Consider the following 14,309-nt stretch of genomic DNA (forward strand, 5'->3'; position numbering starts at 1 on the left):
TGTAGATTTTTCACAGTACTAAAACTAATATTTGCAGTTTTATACATTATTATATTGCCTAGGCAGTTTAAAAAGATGATTGATTTTAATACTTATATTTAGTTTTTCCTATAATTATAAGTGACAATTCTGTCATCCCCCACAACTAAGTTCTGTCAAAAACAGTAGGACTGATTTTAAAGCCAGCTAAAGTTACATTACATAAAATGCCTATTGTATGCATTTTGACCTAACTTTGTTTTCAAAAAGATTAAAGCTCTTTATAAAACAAGAAAAAAACCCAAAAAACAAAAAACAGTAGGACTGTATATGTTTTGCAGTAATTGATAATCAAATATAGCTACACATGTTGATTTAGAATGTCAGCATTTTAAAATGGTTACATCAAAAAAAATCAGCCTTCTAAAATATCTTCTTATCCTAACAATTTCCCTTGTTATTGAGCCAAATTAAGAAATGCATAGTGTTGTGCTTCAGTAATTTAGTTGAAATGTCCTTTAGTTTTCAATATACTCTTTCTTCCCTGTCTTCATCTTTTATAAATAATGTCTACAATGTCACATTTAAGATTGATTTAGCACTAAAATAATTCTTCTTACTTTGGAGTGTTAATTATTCATTAATACCTCTCCAAGCATAAAATTCTTAAAATATGCTAGGTTATTATGAAAAGGTGAAAATAGTATAGCAAAATAAATAAAATTATATCACGTATTGTAATTAATGAATATTCTCCATAAAAAAACACAAAAATTTAACTGAGCTCCCAATGTCTGTTTGACATATTTGTCATTTTTATCTATTTCTTGACCTCCATGAGTGGAATAGGAAGATTTTGATTAAGGTGACACAATACCATTTCTTTTTTAAAAAGATCAGTTTGATTGTTACATTGAGAATAACCCAAAATAATTAAGATTAGAAACAAGGAGAACTATTAGGAGGCATTCCCAATAACCCAGGAAAGAGGTGATGGTGACCCAGACCAGAATGATAGGAGTAGTTGGATTCTGGATAGATATTAAAGATAGAACCAACAGAATTAACTGACAGGGTAGGAGAGATCCCATGATAAAATCCATGTTTTGGGCCTCAGTAATTGGGAAAATATGGAGTTTCTATTAATAGATTTGGTGGGAATATCAGGTGCTCAGGTTTGGATATAAGTTAGAGATGCTGTTAGACATGTAGGATAGGATGTCAAACAGGCAGTTTGAAATATGTTCTGGATTTCAGGTTAGAGATTTGGACTGTAGTTATAGGTTTAGGATTCATCCTTACAAAGAGAGACTTAAAACCATGAGCCCCATTGGTATCACTGAGAGAACAAGCATAGGTAGCTAAAAGAAGAGGTCCAAGGACTATGAACCGAACTATTCTAACATTTAGAAGTTGAAACAATGAAGCAGGAAAGACTGAGGAGCATCAAGAGTAGGAGGAGAGGTAGTGGGGAAACCGTGGATTGTAGTGTCTCTGAATAGAAATAAAGAAAGTGCTTGAAGCAGAAGAGAATTATCAAGACTGTGAAATGATCACTAGATTTAGCAAATAGCAAGTCATTGTGCTAACCTTTATTAAGAGTAGTTTTGGTGGAGTTGTAGGGGGTAAAAGGCCAATTACAGTGGATTTGGAAGAGGAGAGAAATGGAGATGGTATAGGCACCTTTTAAAGAGTTTGGCTGTAAAGGGAAGAAAGGAAATAGAAATCTAGACTAAGAGGATAGGTCAGGGGAACAAGAATACATGAAAGATATATGGGAAACTTTATGTTCATCGTCTGACTTCTAAATCAAGATCTGCCAATTTGTTCTATAGAGCCATCTGGCCCCAAGCCATCTGCCTATAGTTTGCCAAGACATTTATCAGTGTTCTGTAGCTTTGCTCCTAGATTTAGAATCAAGACTTAGATTTGGAAGGAACCTTATAAATCTTTTAATAAAACAGCTTTTCTTTACTGATAAAGGAGTAGAATTCTAGAGGACAATTAGCTTTCTTCAGTCCACATAGGAGCAGACCTCTAGTCTTGACTCCCAATCTTGTGCATTTATATACCATGCCTTTTCAGATGAATGGCATTCTCCTTGCATGTGTTTCAACCGTTTGTTTTATTTTAGATATTAGTTAACAGTTTAGCTCAATTCAACCGATAGCTGCTATTTTTAGTTTGTTGTACTAGGTAGTCATTGAGGATGCAATGATCAATAAGATATATTTCCTGCTTTGGGGAGCTCCCAAGGGAAAAATAAAACAGTAATAATATAATGATAACAAATGAAACATAGTTGGTAAAATTATTTTATAACATGTCACTTACATACAGTCTCTTAAGATTGTGATACGTATAGAGGAGGTAAGTTTTGAGGTGTTATGGGCATTTTTTCAGCCCCAAATATTTCTCCCACTACTTGTGATAGTACTTAGTATTCTGATATTCTTTAATGGCTTAATTATTTTAATAATATAAAGCGTAGGCTTTCCAGAACACTGAAATGTAAATATTCCTTAGGGACTGACCCGAGTTATTATTACACACAAATTTCATAGGAAGCAAGTTAGAGCCTGTGAATGGAGAAAGTCAGGTGTAGGGAGAGAGATGCTGGAAAATGTGGAAGAGCACTGGGTACCTTGGAAGGGTGATAATGATAAAATCTGCCTTGAACTAGCCCCTGTCTACTCTAAATAACATTCCTTGCTATGTAGATATGCTATAAATTAACTTTCTTAAATAATTTGGTATATTTAAATTGCTTATAACAATACTTGTCACAGAATAAGTACTATTATTTCTTGCTATAATTTTGTATTTTCAGCACAGAATCTGAAAACTTTGGATTTAAAGTGAAACTAAACCTGATTATGATCATCACTCTGAACCAATTATTCAATACATATTACTTAGTAGTTTTGAGGAAAATAGTAACCTTGTTGCTATTCTTGATCACATAGCTTGCATAAGAAACAGTACAAGGAGGAAAGAAATCAACTGGATTGCAGCATGAATTGTTGCATATTGCCCAACATTTGTACATTTCAATCCACATGTAAAACTCAACATGCAAATATTTAGCATAAGTCAAAATTGTTTAAACCATTTGGACTTTTCATAATGTTTAGAGAACTCCATTGGAAGTTAATAAATTGCATCTTAAACTCAGTTCTACTATTGAGCATATGTTCTCTGGCAAAGCTTTTAATTTCCCTGAACCTCAGTTATCTCTTCTGTGTAATAAACTATCCTGTAAGGATTTTTAACAGAAGCTAAGTGTTTTGGAGATGTGACTAATAAATTGTAAAGTCTCAAATCGTTTTGTTTTTAATTTATAGCTTATGTTGTTATTGTTGTTTGTTTTGTTTGGTTTTGGAAACTTAACAGGTATAACCTACTATTGTCTGTTAGTGAGCCATTTGCTGTGGGATTATAAACTAAACCCTAATATACTGCCTTCACAAGTCAGGTCCCTAAAGATATACAATGAGATGGAAGGAAAAATATTTTGTTCCTTTGAGTCTCAGTGTATAGTTGCCTACATTATAACCTAAAAATACAGGTTACAAAGGAACCAAAAATAATAAAATAATTTTGACAGTCTTTATAATGGATGCTTGCTTCTGTAAGCATTCAAGGAATTGGATAGCATTTAGGGTGACAGGGTGTGGACAGGTTTTGTTTTGCTGCCTCTCTGTATTCTCATGAATGCTTCTAGAGTGAGGAGAATACCAATACCATGTCTTAATTTCCAAATTTGACATCCAAGTTTGATATCTAGATAGGAATGGATTTTATAGTGGCATTGGTAGATATTTCCTAAGTACAGCATTCCCTGCCAACTTAGATAAATGACAATTTGACAAAAATTAAAATAGGACAGATTCAGGGATACTTTAAAATAGCAAGGAATTTATCATATATTTTATTCAATTACATCTGTCTTATGAATAATAACTTGGTGACAATGAACACAATGGATTTGAAAGAGAAGAGACTGAGGACACGTGACTATTTAGGTTATTTCAGTAGTCAATCATATGATGGACTCTATCACTTAACTTGTAAACAAGTATTTTCTAATTTCTTTTCCTAATCTTTCCTTTCCTTCCTGGAGACCATTCCTCCTTATTTTTCTTTTCTTCCCCTTTTTCTCATTTTATTTCTTCTAGACTTCCGAAGCCTCAATTGACTAATCAGATTTAGGAGAGAACCCCTTCCACCTCATACATTTCTGCAAACTTCAGCCATTTTTCAAAACATGTCATTGTGGCTTCCTAAATACAAACCTAAGGCCATCTTCTGTTTGTTGAAAATAACTTAATCTTAGGAAGGTGATATGGTACTACAGAAAGAACACAGGTTTTGGAACCTTGGCTCAGGGCCTGCCTTTTCTAGGGAACAACTTTGTGACTCTAGGCCCTTAACCCAAGTTAGTTCATCTGAGAAAAGGAAATCTTATCATATCTCTTTTGTTCCCAATATGCTTTTTTGAGAATCAAATGAGATAACGCATGTGAAATTGTTTGTGAACCAAGATACCTGTTTAGTTCTTATCCTTATTAATCAGCTCTTTGTTTTCTTACCTGTAGAAACCACCTTATAGAAGGTCCTTTCTGTGTTTTATAGGATCAAATATGATGCTGTATGTGAAAGCAGATTGAAACACATAGTATTATACAAGTATAATCTTTTAATATAGGAATTTGTGCTCTTTAAATTGTTGTCTTGATGTAGGATTGGCTACATGGTGTGATGAAAACTAGCTGGAATATAGTTTATAGAAATGTGGGTTTTTAAAGTATCACTTAACCTCATAGTTAAGTCTTCATGAGTAAATTGTATCTTCAAATTATCTAATAGTTATTAAGTCAATTTTTAAGCTTCCCTATCTACAAATTAAATTCGCAACTATTTACTTGATGCAGTTATCTCCCTTCTAGGATGTTTTCTGTACTTGAATGGATTTCTAGTTTGCATCTGAGCAATGTGACATATTCTTTCAAAGTCATACTTACAATTAAATTACATTATGCATTTTTCACTTTTACTCTTTGGTAGTAGATGTACAATATCATGGGCTACCACTTTGTACTTAAATTTTAAGATCTTTATCATTTAACATTAAGAAGACTTTTATTTTTTAAATTACCGTAATAGTCTTTTAATAGAAAAGACTATCTTTAAGGTGCTGCATACTTAGAGCTTTTTTGCTATTTTTTCTTTAGTGTAACTAAAACACTTTTCAAACAATTTGAGCATTTTCCTGACATAAAACTAGTTTGCTTTTAATTACATTAAATATTTCATTTTAATTATATGACCTATAAATTCAAATAGGGCTAGGTATGAGCTGTTCTTAGCATTGCTTTTTGGGTGATGAATTAATGAGTTGGTAGTCAGTTCTGTTCTTTTTATGACTTTAATTCTGTTTTAAAGTAGACACTTGGGTTTCAACATAGGATTTGATAATAGACACATTTAGAACTTCTGGAAAATCTTCTAGACTCAGTGTCTTAATTTTACCATCTCTGGTATAGGTTCTCTCCCATAAAACCTGACTAATCAGTGGTAAGAAGCCAGAGCAACTCTAATTTTAGAGCTGGAAATAACCTTAGAAATTTCAAGACCAGCTTTCTTACCTCAAATGTAACAAATTAGAGGCAGAGGGGCTGTGGCATTTGTCTAAGGTTATACTGCTAGTTAATGGCAGAAATGTTCCTAAAAGCCTCCTCAGCCCAGTAATTTATCTGTTACCTCCCTTATGTCACTGATAGCCTTGATCTAGGTCTTCTTTCATTGTTATATTGCCTGCTATTTTTAAATGGATGGTTATGAGTTTTTTGTTGTTGTTGTTACTGCCATATAATAGATTTTCTTCAACTAAAATGTTTGTCAATTCAGAGAAAGTGTTTAAAAATTAACCCTGTTATATGTTAAGGTATTTTCCTCCACACTTCAGAAGATGCTTTCTACTGGTATATAGAAAGGCTGAACCATTTTCAAAACAAGCCATTTCTACTTCGATACACTCAATTTTACTTCAGAAGGTAGAGTGTCCTTCTTTTTTGGAACATCACAAACTTTATCAAATGGTGATATGTGAAACAACTTTTTAAATGACAAGTGTATAGGATTTTAGAAAATTTTATTTTAGGAACAACCCTTTATTGCTTGTGAAATCTTAAATATTATATATTGATAGATAACCCAAAGTGCAGGTTATTCAAAATCAAGAAATACTGTATTATAAATGAGTTTATTATTTTCCTCAACATGGGGAAATTAGTCTGTTGTTTTTGTGTTACTACAGGTTAACTTTGGTTAAGGAGCAGATGATTCCTTTGTTCTTTTAGCTAAAGAGGGCTAAACTAGTCTTGGAATTTGCCAGAAGATTTGTATATTCTTTAAAGGTTTTAAGATTTTTCTTTTCACCAGCAGTTGATTCAAATATAGCATCTTTATCCTGATTGTTTACCACTTGGGAAAACTATATTGCATCTTTATCAGATTATGTACCAATTAGGAAATCAGGGGGTCAACTACACACCAAAGTGTAAATTTAACTCCCAAAGCAAGAAGTTTGTTTCCTTGCAGTAACTGATTTATGTTGGACCAGAACAAATGTCCTTTATTAATAACATTTATTTCAGGTATAGGAACTGAAAAACCCTTACACTTAATGCCATCATTTCTAGCAGTATAAGTAATCAAAGTGGTGTATCCAAAATCATCCATATTTGATGTTGCAGTATAGCATACTTTTTTTCATTTTCGATAGTGATTTTTATCTTCCTATTTATGTTTTGCTTAGCTTAATATTATAAAATAGGTTAGTATTCCACTATTTATGGCCAGAGGTGAATAAGTACCAGAGAATTGTTTATGGCATGGTGAAACTTCCTGGGGATTAAAATGTACATAGATAGTAACTGTCTACTTGACTTACTGCTTTAGAAACATGTGAGTAAAAAGAAAAGCAAGTGTATACTTAAGTGTTTATGAATGCTACTATGAGATTAAGATCAAATGGTGACCAGTGAGTCTTTTGATACATGACCTCCAAGAACCTACATGATCTGTACTCCCTCCACTTTCCATTCCATTACCTCTTTAACCTCGTCTTCTATGACTTTCCCTTTTGTTCACTCTGCTCCAGCCACAGAGACCTTTGTGCTTTCCTAGAATATGTCAGACATGCTCCCACCTCAGGACATTTGCATGTGCTGCTCTTCTACCTGTAATGCCCTCCCTAAATAACCATAGGGTAACTCCCTTACTTCCTTAAGTTTTTCACTCAAAACCTTCCTTCTTAATGAGGATTTCCATGACTAGTCTATTCAAATTGTCATCACACCCTGCACATTTTATTTACTTCTTACCTACTTCATGTTTGTCTTCTTAGTACTTATCAATATCTGTCACAAAATATTTTACTCATTTATCTTGTTTATAATTTATTTCTCCCACTAGAATATAAATTTTATGAAAGCATAGGTTTTTGTCTATTTTTTCTTTTTTGCTGATGTATCCCCAGTGCCTAGATATGCCTGGGTTATAGTAGGTGCTGAATATATATTTGTTGAATGAATGAATATTATATAATGCTACAGATAACTCCAAATGATTTTAGATAAGCCAGGTAACTCATATTCAGTGATACCAAACTGTTAATAGTTTTTATTGAAATAATATCCCATAGCACATACATTTTTCTGTTGTTTAACAAAAGTACCAAATATGGTAGTAAAATAAATAGCCATCTTATCATATACTAAAATGTTACAGATTTTCTCTTGATATATATGAAAATCTTTGCATTTTAGTTCCATATAAACATTTCATTTCACCACATTAATGTTTAGCAAAATGTTTATTTCTAAAATAAAATTATTTAATATCAACTAAGAAGAAAACTTTATTTGACAAATCATTTAAATCATCGTTTTCTTCATATCTTCAAAAATTCTTTTATTGCAAATAGATTTTAGAATTTCCTGGAAGCAAACTTAAATGCTTTGGATTTTGAAATCTATAAAACAATTTTAAGTGTCACATTTCTATATTTAAAACATTAACTACGTACTACTGAAAGCTTATGGGAGAATTTAGGGGAAAAATATTAAAAAATAATTAGATCCCTGAAGTAATTTTAGGCTCTTATTACACAAATTATCTAATGTTTCTGACAAACTCTGATTATTTTTTTTGATCTATACTAGAAGTTACATGGGAAGACCAGCAGAAAAATGTGAATGGTACATTAAGTGATGACAAACCATTGCCGCAAAAGAAACACGAATCTGAGCCAGGTTTGTCAGGATTTGGAAAGCCCCTGAAAGCATGAGGCGATAAGCATTGCATTTCATGCTTTTTAAATATGTGTGTGCTTGTTGTACCTCATTTTTCTCACTTTGGTGTGAACTTTAGACTGTGTAGAGTCTGTTTAGATTAAAGTGGTGAAAACTTTATTTCAAGATTTGTTTAGAAAACTAATTACACATATTTTTGGGAAAATAATTATTTTATTATTAAGATTATTTCTTTAAGAAAAAAATGACTCACTTAAGCACAAATGATAACTTAACTTATATATTTGGTTATTTTGATCCAAATTAAACTACCCTCATGAGAGGTGCTTACGTCCCTAAAAAAGTACTATAGAAAGCTCAATATAATTTTTTTTAAAGTTTGTCTTTGTAGGCTATTCCTTATTTTTAATTGCAAATGCTATCGAGATATCTTACCAATTGGTAATGATTTATTTACAAATTCTGGAGCTAAAAATATTACAACAAAAGCAAGGTGGAATGATAGCATAGTATTCTAATTCAATAAAGAGCCTCTTCAAACCATTAATTCTACCAATAAATTGAAATGAAGTGATTTTATTTTCTCTCTCTTTCTTCTCTTTTTTTGGGGGAGATAAGATTAATTAAGCAGAGGACAAAAACTTGAACCAGGAGTAAAAGGAAGAGAAGCAAAATGCAGAGATAACCAATCAACTTAATAATCAGTACTACTTTTAATCAGTAATTGGATGAGAGTACAATGAAAATTTCATTCAAAATTTTAGAATACAGATGGATTTTTTTATAACACTATCATTAAATGGCTGAGTCTATAGTAATAGGGTTAATGTATTTTCATGTGGTAACTTGGTTCATGTTAAATCTCTGAAACATGTAGTTTAAAATATGTCAATATATAAATTAAACTGATTTATTAACAAGTATTCATTGCTATCCTGTAGTATGCCAGGCATTATGGTAGGCACTGAGTTACTGCGGTAGATAAGAATGATGCCGCAATTGCCCTCATAGAGCTTACATTCTGGCAAAAATATGTAAGTTAAAAATAATTATAACTAAAGATTTAGTTATTATAATTGTGATAGTGCTATTAAGGATAATAGGATGTTTTGAGAAAAAGTATTATGTTACATAAGTCTGGAGAGCAAGGAAAAATGCCATAGTGCAAGTGGCTTAATCTGTGAATTCTCTTTCAGTGAAACAGTTACATACTGAAAATAAGTAAATAAACTGGAATTCACATTGCAAATTTAAATATATTCATGCAGTTGTAAGAAAAATATCTTACCTGTTTTTTCAAATCTTCAATTAAGAATCACTTAGCTTATTTGGAAAATAATAATTAGCTTAATATATTTCAGAGGATTTTAAAAAGTAAACAAAGTATAAAATGGGTTTTATGTTATGATTTATACGACAAAAACTATTACTCTCAAAGTGTCTCGTTGCTGTGTTGTGTGATGTAGGTTATCCTTGGTCATAAATTATTATTTATTTGTCTTGTTTGCCATCATTTCTGATTACATGAATATGTTTGTGGCCATATATATCTACGGTAAATAAATTACATTGACTATTAAAGTCATGAAAGAATGCAATATTTGCTAAACATATTTTTAAATCTCACAAACAAAATTTTTTAAAATTTCCTTTAGATATTATTAATTTGTGTATTCTCATATATTGCATTTTTTTTATCACTTAAGCCTTCTAACTGAATATAAACTATGTGCGCAGTAGAGGAAAATTAATGTAATTAGAGTGCCTTAATGTCATGGTTTAAATTGCTTATAGATTTTCAATCTTGGCAGTTATGCATTTTCCTATATACTGGGAAATTCCTGGAAATTCAAATCCTAAATGTCGTGAGTAAGTATGCAATATGCTAAGGCCGTATGCTGTGTTCAATTTTAGTGTTCATAAATATTTTTATTTGTTTGTTTCTAAAAGTGAGGTAGGATATGTTGAGAATACTTTTAATTATTGAGACTTTGGAGTGATAGAATGGGAGGAAAATAGTGGGATATCAGGTGGGGCTAATTGCATTTCAATAACATGTTTATGAGCCTGGGCTTTACAGAAGACATGTTTGGATTCATTCTTTGTTTTATATTTAGATACATCTACCATATTAATAATTTAGTAATTGTAATCAGGGTTTAAAACATAATTTTTATTCACTAAAATCTGAGATCATCTTCCATTAATAGTCAAGGATTCTTCATCAGAGGATTATTGTAGTAAACTTGTGGCATTAGAAAAAGTTTGTAAGGACTCGAACCCAAACCCAAGATGCAAAGTTAGCTATGTATCAATAACAAATATCGTTATCTTTTCCTTTTGGTGTTTTATGAAAATCTATGCAAGAACAATACCTGGGAATTTTGCCATTTTAAGGATGTATACTAACAAAGCATCACTTGAAATTTTTATTTTAAATATATGACTACGGAACTGGAGGACTAAATGGCATTATATAGACTAGAAAATGGGTTAACAAATACTTAGATGAACTTTAAGTAATATGCATTAGTATCTGCTTCTTTTAAGGAAAATACATCTCTGAACTAGGCTGTTCTGAGAGAATTATGAGCAAAATGGGTGATTTTTTTTCCAGTATTTCTAACTTAACTGACAGCAATGTAGATGAAAATCCCTGGTAAAGAGAATGATGTTTATCATATTAGTATTTTTGATGTGATCATACAATATAAGAATTCTACAAATGATTTTAAAACCCAGATTTTATGGATGATGTTCAGAGTAAATCGCTAAATGTCTTCCTCATTTAGAATGTGGATTAGATTTTGTTTAGGCTGTGAAGTTAACAAAACATTCTTAATGCAAATCAAGGACATATGAGCATGGAAAATCTGTTGTTTATTTTCTCAATGAGCAATCTGATTCTAGATGAGAACACTATGGCCTACAGTAATGCAGTGTTATTAAACATTGAAAACAAAGTTTAATCTGTTGAAATTTATTATTTTCGCTTTGTGAGTTTATCTGTTCTTCTAGTAATTAGGGCAGTATCTGGGAAAAGAGCATATTTTTTACATAAAATATTTTATCTCATATTTTACATAAACTCAAAAGTAGTGTGGTGAGAAAGCTAACTTCAGTTAGACTAAATGAATGTTTTAGAACTGATATAGTTCCTTAGTTTCTCCAAAATAAAAAAGTCTTGGACTTAAATAGTTCAGAATCTACTTTGAGATGTAATTATAAATGATATTTGATATGTTTGATGATTACTTGATACTATTCATAAAAAGATTGCCCACCTTGATTTGTCATTTTCTAAGTAGAAGGTATGCTATATCTAGGAAAATCTAGAATTGACTTAGCTACTTTTTCTCTAAATATCCTGAATCATGACAATGCTACTCACCTTCCTGTATCTTATCTGGAAAATAAATCCTTGTGTTTTTCTGGAAAAGTGAGGGCAATGAAACACTTTGCTGGGTTACTGTATGATTATACAGTATTTTGGAAATTGAAAATATTCAAAGTAACAAGCTGTGTTTTACTACTTGCTTTTGTGTGCATAAGCCCCTAGTTTTAGCATTGTTATGATTTAATGTATTAACCTTTAATTTTTTCCAACATGGGCATTTCCATATTGTATTCTTTATGTATTTGTAACTATGGTGAAGGTAGGGATTTTCTTTTACTTAGTTCAACCTTTGGAATTATGCTTTATAAAATTTATCATCAGGAAAAGTAAATATTTAAAGGTGTATTTTGTGGGTAAATTTTATATTTAAATTTTTTCTTGACTATTTTGGTGTTATGAACTCTTGCTTCCTTTCATTATTGAATAATTTGACACTTTTTTAAAGTAGAAGCAATTTATTTCAGTCTAACTCAATATTCTAATTTAGTCTTCAAATTAGATGCTAGTCTAATTCATCTAATCTGGTAAAAATAATCGAGGTTGTGTTCTTGGTCAATATTAGCAGATTGGTAATTTCTGATTATTTCTGGATTGTTGTAGAATGAATGTACTTTATTTTTGGCAGAAGAAAGTGACGTAAAACAAGCTAAGTAAATATCTTATAGAACACAAATCAACTGACGGAATTTTGGCATTAAGTACTACTAACACCCTCAGATGTAAATACAGCATTGTTTGTTAACAAGGATGTTCTCCTGGAATAAAGTGAGATTTCATGATTTATGAATTTAGCTGCTCATTTAAAGTTAGGTCAGTTTCCTCTAAACATACAGATAAGTTTATAAGGCCAAGCCTGTACTTAGGTGACTTTCTTTTTTATGATATAGCATCCTATAGTTTAAAAATCAATTATTTTAAACACCCTCAACAAATACTCTAAGTATGTCTTTCTTCTGCATTTAAAATTGCATTACAAAAAAAAAAATTGCATTACATGTCAGACTCTAAGGATAGAATCAGAAAAAAAACTGGCACAGCTAGAACTAGGAAACAAAACATTTAAAAAAGAAACATTTTTGTTAGCTTTAAAAATAGCTTAATATTTTAAAAGGTTGTACTTTGCTCATTTCAATAGGTAGGTAGATGCTTTTGTAAATGTTCAATAATTTTATGGTTGTTGGCAAAATTATGGAAAGTAATAATTAGTTTAGAAAATAAATTCAAATAACTTAGATTGAGGAATTTTTCTACAAGATTTTTGTCACAGTGGAGAAGTTTTAGTTTGAAATCTTTAAACTTTGGTAAATATTTTGTTTTTATGTTCTAGGTCTCTCTTGATCTTTGTATCATTGAGGCGCCTACTAAGTAGATGCTTTTTTAGGCTTTATTTTGAAAGGTATCTTGCCTTCTCTAAAAGGAAACATTCTAAGGCTCCTATGACCTTTAAAAAGCCCTCATAATTATGATTAACTTTTAATTACGTGCAAGTTGTAATATACACTTAAAGTCTTGAGGCTTCTGTTTCTTTGTCTGGAATCTTTCTAAGAGAATACTTCCTTCTATACAATATATATTGATATTTACGCAAGTACAATTAAATCTGATAATAGAACCAATATTATGTCTGCTGTTAGTCAACAGATTTTCAAATAAATATCATATACCCTTGTTAAAAACTGCATTTATACGTAAACAGGCCTCATGTCTATGCCTTTTTAAATTAAGTTGATTACAGATTATTATTTCTGTTTGAACTTGAGATGTGTTCATTTGAAATATAATGGTAGTTAATACACTATATTGGCAAGGAAAACTTTGGTTTGCACAAAATTTTACATAAAAGCTGCTATTATATTCATCCTCATAAACTTACTTTTACACCATATAATTTAATGAAAATGAGTATTTTATTATATATCTGTTTATCTTCAGTAGATTTTTATAACTTTAAGGACCAACCAATACAGGTTTATTGTGTGTGTGTGTGTGTATATATATATATATATATGTATATATATATATAATTACTACTTTGCTTGATTAAGGACCATTCTTTTTACAGTTTGCACATTGATGGTACTTTAAATTTAAAAGTATTTTTCCAAAATAATTACCATAAATGGTATTTATGAGTTATTCATTATATTTTATTAATGTCTTTTAGTATAGTATATGAATATATTTTATTTCTCTTTTGTTAGCTCATGTGATGTAATGAACCTCCCCCAAATACTGTACACTCTTATTACAGTTTTTATATTTTCTGTATCTGAACCTAAGATCCAGCCATAGTTGTGACATAGTTGTGACCTAAGAGAGGGTATACTTTTACTATCTTTAATCACTCTAACTGCTTATTGGTTAAATGAAGTGTTGGAAAGATTTCTCATTAGAACTGCCATTAACAGCACTGAAAGTAGAATGTTTGACTGTGGCAAAGTAACAATTAAAGGAGAATTAGGGAGATAGGAAGAGTGAAGGGGGTACTCTTACCTCCTTCAAGGTTCACTGAAGTCTGAAATTCATTACAATAATATATATGAAATAAGTTTTTATAGTTTATTGCCATTTAAATAAGACCTAGATATTTAAAGGATATAGTTTCTCTTTTTAAA

General features: G+C 30.9%; 1 protein-coding gene across 2 annotated transcripts in view; it reads left to right on the forward strand.

Moving 5' to 3' along the window:
• The window catches only part of RIMS2 (regulating synaptic membrane exocytosis 2), a 566,417-nt gene that overhangs the window by 384,508 nt on the left and 167,600 nt on the right, over nucleotides 1-14,309 (forward strand). The gene's annotated exons all lie outside the window — the stretch shown is intronic.

This window comes from Aethalodelphis obliquidens, unplaced genomic scaffold, assembly GCF_003676395.1.
Source record: "Aethalodelphis obliquidens isolate GAN/ISIS:26980383/991018 unplaced genomic scaffold, ASM367639v1 scaffold39, whole genome shotgun sequence".
NCBI lineage: Eukaryota > Metazoa > Chordata > Mammalia > Artiodactyla > Delphinidae > Aethalodelphis > Aethalodelphis obliquidens.